This window comes from Balaenoptera musculus, chromosome 20, assembly GCF_009873245.2.
Source record: "Balaenoptera musculus isolate JJ_BM4_2016_0621 chromosome 20, mBalMus1.pri.v3, whole genome shotgun sequence".
NCBI lineage: Eukaryota > Metazoa > Chordata > Mammalia > Artiodactyla > Balaenopteridae > Balaenoptera > Balaenoptera musculus.
The window spans coordinates 35,382,035-35,396,345 of record NC_045804.1 but is presented as its reverse complement, the minus strand read 5'-3'; the positions used below and the strand labels follow the sequence as shown (position 1 = coordinate 35,396,345).

The 14,311-nt window shown below is 35.3% G+C and overlaps 1 protein-coding gene and 1 pseudogene across 3 annotated transcripts in view; one reads left to right on the top strand and one right to left on the bottom strand.

Annotated features, from left to right (window-relative positions):
* VMP1 (vacuole membrane protein 1) overlaps positions 1–14,311 on the bottom strand; it is a 126,224-nt gene that overhangs the window by 36,906 nt on the left and 75,007 nt on the right. The gene's annotated exons all lie outside the window — the stretch shown is intronic.
* LOC118886588 lies at positions 10,216–12,772 on the top strand (annotated as a pseudogene).

Here is a 14,311-nt window from a genome sequence, read left to right as displayed (position 1 = left end):
TGAAGAAATAGAAAATCTGAACAGACTAATTACTAGTAAGGAGATTGAATTAGTAATCAAAAATCTCCCAACAAAGAAAAGTTCAGGAACAGATGGTTTCACTTGTGAATTCTACCATATATTTAAAGAACTAACACCACTCTTCTCAAACTCTTCCAAAAAATTGAAGAGGAGGGATCACTTGCAAATTCATTTTAAGAGGCCAGCATTACCCCAAAACCAAAACCAGACAAGGACACTACAAGTAAAGAAAATTATTGGCCAATATCCCTGATGAACACAGATGCAAAAATTCTCAAAAAAAAAGGAAAATCATCACACAGATTCTCAACAAAGTGGGTACAGAGGGAATTAGGCCATATATGACAAGCCCACAGCTAATATCATAGTCTTGTGAAAAACTGAAAGCTTTTCCTCTAAGATTAAGAAGAAGACAGGATGCTCACTCTCTTATCATTTTTATTGAAATGGGAAATGAAAAAGTAAAACCATCTCTGTTGGCAGATGACATGATGTTATATACAGAAAATCCTAAAAACTCCACCAGAAAACTGTTAGAACTAATCAACTAATTCAGTCAAGTTGGAGAATAAAAAATCAATATACAAAAATCTATCGTGGGGACTTCCCTGGTGGCGCAGTGGTTAAGAATCCGCCTGCCAATACAGGGGACATGGGTTTGAGCCCTGCTCCGGAAAGATCCCACATGCTGCAGAGCAACTAAGCCTGTGCGCCACAACTACTGAGCCTGTGCTCTAGAGCCCGCATGCCACAGCTACGGAAACCCACGTGCCTAGAGCCCATGCTCCGCAACAAAGAGAAGCCACCACGATGAGAAGCCTGCACACCACAACGAAGAGTAGCCCCTGCTTGCCACAACTAGAGAGAAAGCCCATGTGCAGCAATGAAGACCCAATGCAGCCAAAACAACAAAAAAAATCTATTGTGTTTCTATACACTAATAATGAACTATCAGAAAAAGAAATTAAGAAAACATTTGCATTTACAATTGCACCAAAAAAGAATAAAATACCTAGGAATACATTTAACCAAGGAGGTAAAAAACCTGCACACTGAAAGCTATAAGACACTGAGGAAAGAAATTGAAGACACAAATAAATGGAAAGACATTATATGCTCATGGGTTGGAAGAATATTGTTCGAGTGTCCATACTACTCAAAGCAATCTACAGATTCAATGCAATCTCAAACAAATTCCAATGGCATTTGTCACAGAAATAGAACAAACAATCCCCAAATTTGTATGGAATGACAGAAGACCCAGAATAGCCAAAGCAATCTTAGTAAAGATGAACAAAGCTGGGGCCATTATGCTTTCTGATTCCAAACTGTATTACAAAGCTACAGTAATCAAAACTGTATGATATTGGCTTAAAAACTGACACATAGATCAATGGAAAAGAATAGAGAGCCCAGAAATAAACCCTCACATATATGAAATATTAATTTATGACAAAGGAGCCAAGAATATACAATGGGGAAAGAATAGTCTCTTCAATAAACGGTGTTGAAAAAAATTAGATAGCCACATGCAAAAGAATCAAACTGGACCCCTATCTTACACCACACACAAAAATCAATTCAAGATGGATTAAACACTAGAACATATGATTTGAAACCATAAAACTCCTAGAAGAAAACATAGGGGATAAGCCCCTTGACCTTGGCCTTAGCAATGATTTTTTGGATATGACACCAAAGCAAAGGCAACAAAACCAAAAATAAACATGTAGGATTACATCAAATTAAAAAGCTTTGTACAGCAAAGGAAACCATCAACAACATGAAAACGCAACGTAACAACTGGGAGAAAATTTTTGCAAACCATGTATCTAACAAGGGGTTAATATCCAAAATATATAGGGAACTCACACAATTCAACAGAAAAGAAAATCTGATTAAAAAATAGGTAGAGGATATGAACAAATATTTTACCAAAAAGACGCACATATGGCAAACAGGTACATGAAAAGGTGCTCAACAACACTAATCATCAGGGAAATCAAAACCATAATGAGATATCACCTCACAACTATTAGAATGGCCATCATAAAACAGACAAGAAATAACAACTGTTCGGACTTCCCTGGTGGTCCAGTGGTTAAGATTCCACCTTTCAATGCAGGGGACGCGGGTTCAATCCCTGGTCAGGGAACTAATATCCCACATGCCGTGGGGCAACTAAGCCTGCGTGCCGCAACTACAGAGCCATGCACTATGGAGCCTGTGTGCCGCAACTAGAGAGAAGCCCGCACACCACAACGAAGAGCCCGCGCACCGCAATGAAAGATCCTGTGTGCCGCAATTAAGACGCGACGCAGCCAAAAATAAATAATAAATAAACATTAAAAACTAAAAAAAAAGAGAGATAACAAGTGTTGGCAAAGATGCGGAGAAAAAGACGTGCACTGTTGGTGGGAATGGGTACAGCCAGTATAGAGGGTACTCAAAAAATTAAAATTAGAACTACCATATGACCCAACAATTTCACTTCTGGGTTTTGTTCCAAAAGAAATGAAATCACTATCTTGAAAAAATATCTGCAAACTCCCCCCCCAGGTTTATTGAAATATTATTATTTACAATAGCCAAGACATGGAAACAACCTAAGTGTCTATTGATGGATGAATAGATAAAGAAAATGTGGGATATATACGTAAAGGTAGAAAGACACACATTGTAATATTATTCAGTCATAAAAAAGAAGGAAATCTTGCCATTTGCAACAACATGGATAGATTTAGAGGGCATTATGTTAAGTCAAATAAGTCAGAGAAAGACAAATACTATATGATCTCACTTATATGTGCAATCTAAAAAAAACACCCTGAGATCATACATACAGAAAACCAGGTTGGTGATTGCCAGAGGCAGATGGATGGAGGATGGGTGATACGGGCATAGGTAGTCAAAAGGTACAAACTTCCAGTTAAAAGATAAATAAGTTCTGGGGATGTAATGTACAGCATGGTGATTCTCATTAACAGGACTGTACTGTATATTTGAAAGTTGTTAAGAGACATCTTAAAAGTTCTCATCACAAGAAAAAAAAATTTGTAACAATATGTGGTGATGGATGTTAACTAAACTTATTGTGGTAATAATTTTGCAGTATATACATACATCAAATCATTATGTTGTATACCTAAAACTAATACAATGTTAGATGTCAATTATATCTCAATTAAGAAAAATAAGGATTCAGCAGTTAAAAAGAAGGAAAAAAAACCAATAAGGAACTAATGGTTCCTTAGATGGTTCACAGATGGGGCAAAAATCAAGACTGTAAATAACAAATATGAGAAATCTGTGTACTCCAATGTGTAACAAGTAAACATTTGTTTTATCTTCTTCGTATCCCATCCGGTACACTACTATTTAGGAAGTTAAAAATAATGATTATAAACAGTATTGGATTTTCTAGCTAGAATTGTCTATTGCTTGCTTTTGTCATCTAAAAATGGGATATGGTTCCTTCTCTCTGACACATTAAAAATAAAATTGAAGAACATAAACACCATCTTTTCCCCTTTGAAAAAGGAGGGATTACACATAAAACATATAAATATAAAAATCAGATCACACATTGATCAAAATCTATGAAGTCAAGTCTAAAAATGAACACAAAGAAGATCTGTGTATTTTCTGAAACAGTAAGAACCATTTATTTTGGCAACTAGCTAAATTTAATAAGTACTAAAAACCTGATCCATCTAGAAATCTGAAAATTCAGATTTTGCTCCTGTTCATATTCATACATTTCTATTATTTAGTGCAGTTTTATTAGACTGTATATTGTGAAAATTTAGTTGGTCACAAATAGCATCTTTTTAATGAACAGAATAAAAATGTGAGATCAGTACATGTGATACAAGTAAATACTGTTTCACAAAACATTATTTCAGTTACACATGCATAGGCCCTAAGTACAATCAATGTAGTCTGTAACATGGAGTATAGTAAAAAATAAAGGTCCATGAGTGACACACATTTCAGAGAGTTGTGCCTAAAATAGAAAGATATCAGCTATATAATTAAATGAATTTCTACATGTACTCGTATATTTATTACCAAATTTACTTTGGGGGAAGGGTGGTAAAACTATTTTTTTTTAGCTGTACAGCAGATACACAGTAATGTACATAAATCTAAAATATACATCTTGGTGAAATTTTACAAAGAACACACCCATGTAACTACCACCAAGATCCAGATACAGAACATTACCAGAACTCCAGAAACCCCACTGGCGGCACTACTAGTAATTACTTCTTCTCCCAAAATAACCACTATCATTGACTTCTTTTTCTTTTTTTTTTTAACATGACAGGCTTGCATTCATGCCTCTTTTTTTTTTTTTTTTTTAATTTATTTATGGCTGTGTTGGGTCTTCGTTTCTGTGCGAGGGCTTTCTCTAGTTGCGGCAAGTGGGGGCCACCCTTCATCGCGGTGTGCGGGCCTCTCATTATCGCAGCCTCTCTTGTTGCGGAGCACAGGCTCCAAAAGCGCAGGCTCAGTAATTGTGGCTCATGGGCCTAGTTGCTCTGCACCATGTGGGATCTTCCCAGACCAGGGCTTGAACCTGTGTCCCCTGCATTGGCAGGCAGATTCTCAACCACTGTGCCAACAGGGAAGCCCCTCATTGACTTCTATTACTATAAATGTAGCTTGCCTATTTTTGAACTTTATATAAATGGAATTATACAGTAGGTCCTCTTTTATTTCTGGCTTCTGTAGGTCAACATTATGTCCATGTGATTCACTCCTGCTGCTGCACGTGGCAATAATCAATTTGCTGCCTTTGTATGAATATACCACAATTTATTTACTCTACTGTTGGTGGACATTAGGGTCGTTTCTAGTTTGGGGCTATTACAAATAATGCTGCTATGACTACTCTTGTCAAGTCTTCTGGAGCATCTTTCTTCTATGTATAAATCTACAAAATGGAACTGCTAGATCGTAGGGTATGTTTATGTAGACAGTGCCAAACACTTTTCAAAAGTGGCTGTAACATAAATTACTCTTAATATTGCTTCCATGTTGCCAGTTGATAATAAATCTCAATTGAAAAAAATCTAAACCTATCTACTTTCCTACAGATGGTTCTAATGAGTCTGTCTGTGGTAATTAGTAGCTTTGATAACTCAAACATATGAAGACTGAATAAATTCAAGCATGAAAAGACGAGGAAAAGAAAAGCTTTAAGTGCTGAGTTTTGGGAAAACTACATATAGTTTTTACCCATACAGAATTTTAGAAGACAAAATTAGAACCAAAATTCTTATTTAAAAGCAATTAAATTCAACCCAAAAAAGCTGGTAACTACCATATATATATGGTATATGCATGCATGGTAATAAAGAATATAAAGATGAGGACATTGTGGTTTGACCATTAATTCTATAAACGTTTAGCAAGTGTTTACTACATGCCAAATGCTATTATAGGAGCAAAGGATACAACACTGAATCAAATTGATAATCTGGATCCTCATGGAGCTTACAGTTTAATGGGAGGAGACAACAACTACAAAATGGGGTGGCAGGCAAGTTGTAATTTTAAATAGGATGGTTGGAGAAGGCCTGACAGAAAAGGTGACATTTGATTAAAAACCTAAAGGAGGTGAGGGAATAAGCCAGGCTAAGAATGTAGAGGAAGACTGTTCCAGCAAGTGTTTTCCCTTGAGAGATAAATAAATAATCTAGCGTGTATATGTGGATGGTGGGTGGGTTGCAATTGGTAGAGATGGGGAAAGAGATGACTAAGGAAACCTACAATGAAAAGGAAAGCATGAAAAAGAGAAACAGAATATAAGAACACCAATTCTACAGATTTACTGCACCATCAAATGATACAGCACTAACTTTGTTGTTTTCAGACTTCCCTGAGCCACAGTTTCTTCATCTTTTCTGCAAAATGATGATAATAATATCTATCACCATGATAATTAAGAGACAAAACTGATTACGGGACAAAATTGTTTAGACTGATATTACTTGACATTACTATCAAGAAAAAAACCCTGAGAACCAATGAAATAAAATATCTTGTCAGAATTCTTAGTCAGACACTATGTGAGCTCAGTTCTAGGGCGACATCACAAGTTAAGGGGATAAGAGGCTTTTGTTTTGTTTTGTTTCTAATTTCAAAAAGAGAAGAGCAACATGTTAATATCAAGGAAGGAAGAGGGCTATAAAGCAGGAAGGAGGAAAGGAAGGAAATGCATTAAGAATTGAAAATTTATCAAATCTGCCTTGCAGTGCAACCAATTAGTTTACCAAACACTCCATGACAAGAGGGTAAGATGGAAATAAGAGGAAATTCTTTAGTTACTTACATCTGTAATGGTCACCTCACCATGATTACTAATCGTAAAACTCACAAATCATCTATTAGACACAAAATATCTCTTGGGTAGTCTAGGAGCAAAGAAGAGATGGAAGAAATAAGGTTTCAGGAGACTTTCTCAGGGTCTGACAGTCAGCATTTGCTAACATTTTCAGATAAAAAGTATAGCAGTATTTTTGGAAGTTCCAGATAACTATACAGTTTTTTTCCTCCTTTTCACAGTCCAAGTTACCAGCAGTAAAACCAGCCAGTATCTGCTGCTTCCTTTTCCTCTCTCTATCCCTGCTTAGTTTTCTGTTGAAAAGAAACCATATGGTAATTCCTAGGAAGGCAGGCAGGCCGGCATCCACTCCTATCAGTGCCTGCCTGGCCTCTACTTGAAATAACAACGAACACTGTGGCCCAAGAAGAACAACAGCGCTCTAGACACTCAGGGAAAATGTCTGAGTATGCAAGATTTATTAGAAATGACACATTACACAAGTAATGCATTTTTCTTTTCTTCTCTCTCTTCTTCCTGTCTGAAGCCAATATCTCCTCATGTGATCTTCTCATGTCTCACCAGAAAGAGTATTTACCAAATCTTAGTTAATGCTAGGGGGGAAAAAAAATCACCCTTCATTTTTAGCATTTATAATTGATTGTAGTTTGGTTGTAAGTAACTAATGAATAACTTTTATTTCCAGATTAAAACTGGAATTTAAACAAAAAGCATATGACAATCTACTGTGTATGTAAGAACAATAATACTGTGAATGAAAAAAAGGGGGAAAAAAGTAAAAATGGTTGAGATGAACTCAGACATGCAAAGTTATGAAAACTAGGTCAGTACAGAATTTACAAAATTGTCAGGGACAGGAAACTTAAGAGACCGAAAACAAAGGATAAAGATAAATGGGATCATCTCTATGATGAGCAACGTAAATAGTGGGATTCTTTCCTAAGATAGACCCAATCATCCCACTTAACAAGTTTATAAATGGTCCCGAAAAAAGGAACAGAGTTTAAGTTCTAAACCTACAGCTGAAATTAAAATTATAAAGTGCCAAAATCATGGCAATAAATTTAAAGATCATGTAAACTTGAGAGAGAAAATGGAAACGTGGAAGGTAAGTTTCAAAGTGGATAACAGTAAGATAACACATTTAGGGAAAAATTATTTAAATGTAAAATGATGGGGAATTCCCTGGCAGTCCAGTGATTAGGACACTGTGCTTTCACTGCTGAGAGCCTGGGTTCGATTCCTGGTCAGGGAGCTAAGATCCTGCAAGCCATGCAACGTGGCTTAAAAAAAAAAAAAAAAAAAAAAATATATATATATATATATATAGATAGATAGATAGATAGATAAAGTGATGGGTTATAAAAGTTTCCAGTTATGAACAAAGGAAAGGGAACTGGGAGTGGTCTCCCAAGTAAACAGTTTATTGAAGTAAACATGAAGTAAACAATTTATTAAAAACATTAGCAAAATGCATTGCCAAACAGGACTGTGGTTGTAGAAATCTGAAAAAACACAAGTACAGTAGTGTAGTTGTCCCTGAAAAATCATATGCAGTTCTGACAACTTCATGTCAGAAAAAATGTAAAAGAATTAGATAAAGATCCATGGGGGGAGCACGAATTAAAATGATCAAAGAGTTTGGGGTTATTAGATATAAAAAGTAAATGATTATTTTTTTTAGAAAGGCTGAAAAGGTAACTGACTAAAATCTATAAAGTTATGAACAGAGGAAAGGAAAAGTGTTTAAAAAAAATCTTACAATACTAGAATGAGGGTAGCGCCCTTTATAACGTGAAAGAGGCAAATTTAAAACAAACAAATGGGAGCATGGCTTTAAATAACAGCCTATGAACTTACTGAAGTCTTTACCTCAAGGAGTAGTAAAAATAAATTTTTACAAGTTTTGATAAATTAATGGATGCAGACCCTTATCAGGGAAAGTGGACAAGGAAGTCTACAGTACATGCCTACTTTTGAGGGGAGCACTGTATTAATTACCATGCCTACTTCCTGGTGTCTCTACATAGCCCTTTAGTTTAAAAGCACGATAGTCATGTTTATTACATGGTAAGGTCCAAGACAGGAAAACGGGAAGAACACTCTACCAAGAGAAATTTTCTTAAATACTCAGCGAGAAAGAACTACATATCTGTTATGACAAACCAAGAACCTTGACGAATTAGAAACAAAAACACCTTTTGTAATAGGAAATGAGCATAATAGTTATTCTGCTGTCCATGTCTTGCACTAACTCTGATCTTAGGCCAGGATCCCTAGGAGCATTCAGCAGTTACAACAGAGGGTGGATGTGTATTTAGTGTGTTACTGATTTGCAAACTCGAGCAAAAGCACAGCATACATACAGTCTGTTGGTCTAAGTTTCAATGAAAGGGGCCTTTCTAAAGGCATTTTACAAAAGGTGTTTGAAACACAAACCTGAGTAAAATCTTTAAATTAGTTTAACAAAGGTAACCTAATGCCTGTCTAATGCTTATCCCCCTCCACCCCATAGATGTAAACAGGTGTGCAAATGAGAAGAACGAAGCAGACATAAAACAAAACTATATTTTTCTCCAATGTCTAAAGCAAACTAACAAGAAAAATCTTAAACATTTATTACTTATTGCGCTTTGTAAATGAATGTATTAACCTCTTATTTTCATTTTTAAATCATCTAATTTCAATTAGAATGCTTCTTCATCAAAACTAATGTTTCTCTTCTATTTTGATTTGATCATTGAGAGTTTGTGAGCATTGTTAGAAGATAAACAATTTTAAACTTCCATTATTCTGTAGTATTCTTTCCTGTGAGGAATACTTAGCTCAAAATTTTCTGCCATGTTCTTTTCCCTAAATTTATTTTGTTACAAAAAAGGTAAGCAGAATAAAAATGATTTTAAGGAGGTTAAGTTTAAATGTATTCTTTAAATTTATTTTTAAAATAAAAGTCTGGCCAAGATGACGTGGTTAAATACAGAAATGAACGTGTAAAAATAAACGGGTTCAGGAGTGCACGATGAGCAGACAAGTTTCCCAGTGGCCACTGATTTGGCAGTTTGAATCATATTGCGACTCTCTTTCCTGTTAATACTACTATAAGAATGGGTTAAAGAAAATGAGAAGAGTCAGAAAACGAAGAAAGATTAAAAGTCTGGGAGTGGAGGGGCAAGAGAAGAATTCAAAATAAAGTGAAATCTTCCTGAGAAAGCACCATAATTCATGCTAAGTGTGCTTAGAAACTACAACTACAGAACTATTTTAAGTGCTACCTTTTCTTGTTGAACCAAATGCAAGTAAGTGACCTTTGTGTACCAAAAGCTAACTGTGCTAGTAGTCGCAATATCTTGCAACAGAATCCTTCAAAAGAGACCACTTAAAATTGCTTAATCTTGATGGTACTTTGTGGTAAAATTATGAGCCAGCTCTGAAAGAAGATCTAGCAGGCCTGCCTTTTCAAAAACTTAACGTTGTTGGGTGTGGTTGGTTGATTCTGAAAAGAGAAACTACAATAAGCCTTGGTAGCTTTGACACAGCCTTTAAGTGATAAATAAATGTGTTTAACATGTGTCTCTAATGTTCATTATGGTAAAGTTGATCAGTTTAACCCTTTGCAAACAAGCAAGAGATCTTGAGAACAGGAAGCTTTTCTGTGGAACTCCTGACGCAACACAAACCATAGCAGTTACTGCAAAGCTTAATGCAAACCCTCTAGAGTCCACGTTGACAAATTCTTTAACAAGCCCTGTGGTTACAGGGAAGCTGGTTTCACTCTGACTCACTCCTACTCAAACAGTTTACTGGAAATGAAGGGGAGGGGGAATTTTCAGAGAAGTCATGTGATGGCCAGACAAACCACAGCCAGTAAAGGTTCAACAGAGTCAAAAACAGGTCCCAGCAACAACCAGCACCCAGAGTGTTCAACTGGCACTAAATTATATGAAAATGAGTCCTGTTGGGTTTCTGATCATCCACACCATGAACTCTTTCATAAATCTCTGTATATAAAAGAACGGATACTTCACAAGAGGAAAAACCAGCAGGCACTGACATGGTGTGTGCAACTACAAACACTTCATAGGAAAATGTGCTTAACAAAAAATAGCATCAAAGGAAGGTTAAAGCACTTTAGCAAATGTATAAATAATCATTATTAAATGCTTTCCCATTGTCTCTAAACTCAAATGATCAAACATATATTCTATCATTATCAAAAGAATGCCAAAAAAAACCCCCCAAAACCCCTTTAACTATCACCTTGTACTTTGGAGGATGTTCACTGGGTAATCTATTCTGCATACAAAGAAAATGCACCATAAGAATGAGAACTACACTATATTCAATATCTTGTGATGACCTACAATGGAACAGAATCTGAAAAAGAATATATATATACACATATAACTGAATCACTTTCCTGTACACCTGAAACACTGTAAATCAACTATATTTCAATTAAAAAAAAGATATTACTCAGTATTCTAAAAAAAAAAAAAAACTACATTACAACTGATGAACTTTTTTTGGTTCATCACTTACGTGTTTTCACTAATAAAATAATGTAAATAACTTGAAATTTCTGAATAGGAAATGGATCCTATTCAACCCCCCCAAAAAGGTATTTTCAGCCTTAAATATATTTAATACAAGCTAGTAAAAGATACTAGTATTTAAACTTAACTTGGGGACTTAGTTTCAATAAATCAGACTAAGTGTAAGTGGCAAGTATTAATTAATTTAAATACTGCTGTCCTAAACAGAAGCTAAGAAACGCTCCCTTAAAATAAAATTAAATCCAGAAATTATAAAACAGCCTTTGAGGAACTAGTTAATCTAAGGTGGTGTACAGACTCATGAATTACACCCAACAGAAAGAAAAGCTAACCACTATAAATATGGAGGAAAAGACTGTATTATTTTAAAAGATAAGTTCTAAGAAATTTAAATTTCTTATTTCTAACTTAATTCTCAATTTTCTATAGTGATAGTAACTTTCACAGTCAGCAACCTAATATTTTATGAAAAAGAATCCAAGCAGCTAGGTCACTTGGACAGATGTCATTTAGGAAAGCAAACTTATTCAAACCATATTCTTCTAAGTAAATACGTACAACATTCCTACCCTACTGTGTAAGTTTTAAACACAAAAATACAACCACCCATGCTCCCGTTCCCCATTACTTCAATAATAGTGGCTGCCCTAATCTTTTAGGGTACATCAAGCAAATAAGTTACTTTATTTTTTCAAACTCTTTTATTCCTCATGTCTTTAATTTACCTTTTTCTTTGGTTACACAGCTTACAGAATAAACAAGTCACCACAATAACCTTTATTTTTTTCTAAAGTATAGAACTTTACAAGCATTATTTTACTTAATGTGAATTCAAAAGTATAAGTCATTTAACTTAATGATGTCTACTATATTATCTTCAACCCTTGCTCTCAGATGATTTTTTTTTGAATGAAAGATTCTGTAAATTCTGTAGTGCTTTACAATCAGATGATTATTAAACTCAAAGATGCAAAACAGTTCAACCTTTTTTATGTAAGATGATTTCTGTGTTCACCGTATTTTATATTTTATTTTGCAGGGGAGTAAGACTGAATATTCCCTTTTGGCTGAGCAGCAACACAGCAATCTGCAAGAATAAGCACCTTACAAAAGGCAGCAAAAAGGGAGCCTAGAGGAAAGTGGTTGATCCATTTTCTAAGAATGATCGGTATGATGTGAAAGCACCAGATATGTTCAATATAAAAATACAGGAAAAACTGGTCACAAAAACTCAAGGAACCAAAATCACATTGGGTGGCCTCAAGGGTCATGTTTTGAAGTGAGCTTTGCTGATCTGCAGAATGATGAAGTTGCATTTAGAAAATTCAAGCTAATTACTGAGGATGTTCAGGGCAAAAACTGTCTAATTTCCGTGGCATGGATCTTGCTTATGACAAAATGTGCTCCACGGTCAAAAAATGGCAGCCCATGACTGAAGCCCATGTTGATGTCAAGACTACTGATGATTATTAACTTCGTCTATCCAGTGCTGTTTTTACTAAAAAATGCAGCAATCAGATTCAGAAAACCTCACTGTTAGCACCAATAGGTCTGCCAAAACCAGAAGAAGATGACTTGAAAGAAATTGTCAAGAAACTGATTCCAGACAGCATTGGAAAAGACATGGAAAAGGCTTGCCAATCTATTTATCTGCTCTATGATGTCTCTGTTAGGAAAGTAAACCCCAGGTTTGAAATGGGAAAACTCATGTTTCATGATGAAGGCAGTAAGTAGTTCTGGAAAAGCTAATGGGGATGAGACAGGTGCTAAACTTGAACAAGCTGATGGATATGAGCCACCAGTCCAAAAAACTATTTAAAATTCAGACTTGTAAGGGTGACAAATAAAAAATCTTATTTGTGATGTTAATAAAAAAGACTGAATATTAAGTGAACATGTTTCATGTAATGGTACCTTTTCTCTCTTAACTGATATTTCTCAGTTCATTCAAAGTATCTACTGCGTGAGTAGTATGTGCAAGACCATGCAGGCACAGCCAAAAATACAAATATTTTTGTGGCCTCCTCTCGAGGAGCTTACAAACTCCTGGGTAAGATGAGAAAAGCCCACAGACAGTTCTAAAAGAAGGTAGAAAGTGATAAGTGACACAAGAAAGATACAGCAAGAGACAATTTCCAGGGACTGGGAAGATTTTTGAGCAGCAAAGTTCCATGACCAGAGGTATTTTTCAGAAAATTGTTTTTTGCTGCTTTCTGTGGAAATAGATTGGGGGGAAAAAAGGCTAGTAAAGAGGAGACCTATTAGGAAGTCACTATAAATGTTCAGTGGAGAAGTGATAAAGGCATGAACCAGCAGTGGGAAGGGAAAAGAGAGGACGAATTTGAAGATACTGTGGAGGTAGAATCAACAGGCCTGAAGAATGACTGGATATGAGAAGTGAGGAGGGAGTCAGATGATTCAAATTTTGACACCAAGTGATTATGAAGACAGTGATATCATTAACAGAAATCAGGAACAAAGAAGAAAAAGATCATAAAGGGAACAATTAAACCTTGCATGAAACAGTCCACAAAGCACATAACAGCTCTCTAGACGTAACTCTTATAAATGATGCTAGAATTGTTCAAGGTCATAGGAAGCTACATTCATTCATGTCTACCTCCCACAGACATCTAGTAAAAACATGATAGAAAGCCAAGAGCAAAAGGAAGTCAGCTTAGTGGAAAAATACTGCCCAATCTCAATACTGTAGTCACAAAAATAAAGTAGGTACCATAAAGAATCAGAATTCAAATAAATGCATTAATAATCTTTTTTTCTCCCCCAAAGACCTACAGAACAAAATCCAACCATCAGTCAAAACTGGAACTTAAGTAAATACTTAGCTTTAAAATTGTTACCTAGAAACAGTTTCCTAGTAAAAGCATATACACCCTTTAACCTAGTTGGAGAGCACATGGTAAAGCAACGAGAGCCAAGGTTTTTTTCACTCTTCCTGCTGATAAACTTATTCTACCAAAGGCTTTTACCTTCAAGAATAAAAAAACACATTTCCCACCCTGTTTCATTTTACTTAATTTGCTGTTTTAGCTACAGTTGATCCAACTTTTTTATTGCTCTTGTCAAATTGGGGGGTTTTACAAAATACATGCATCTATGAGGAAATTCCAGCACCAAAGTCAGATAAACTTTTGGATCTTTATGAAACTGATTACTATAAAAACTTTTAAATCACAATCACAATCAATAAGCTATAACTAAAAAGATGTCAGGAAACTTATAGATTACCAAATAAAAACCTAGTATCTTTTTATATACCATTAATAACTATTTACAAAAATATAATATCCAACTTATAACAATAAAACCTAAGAGAAAACTAACATGTTAAAATCATTGGGTAAATAGTGTTAGAACAATACAC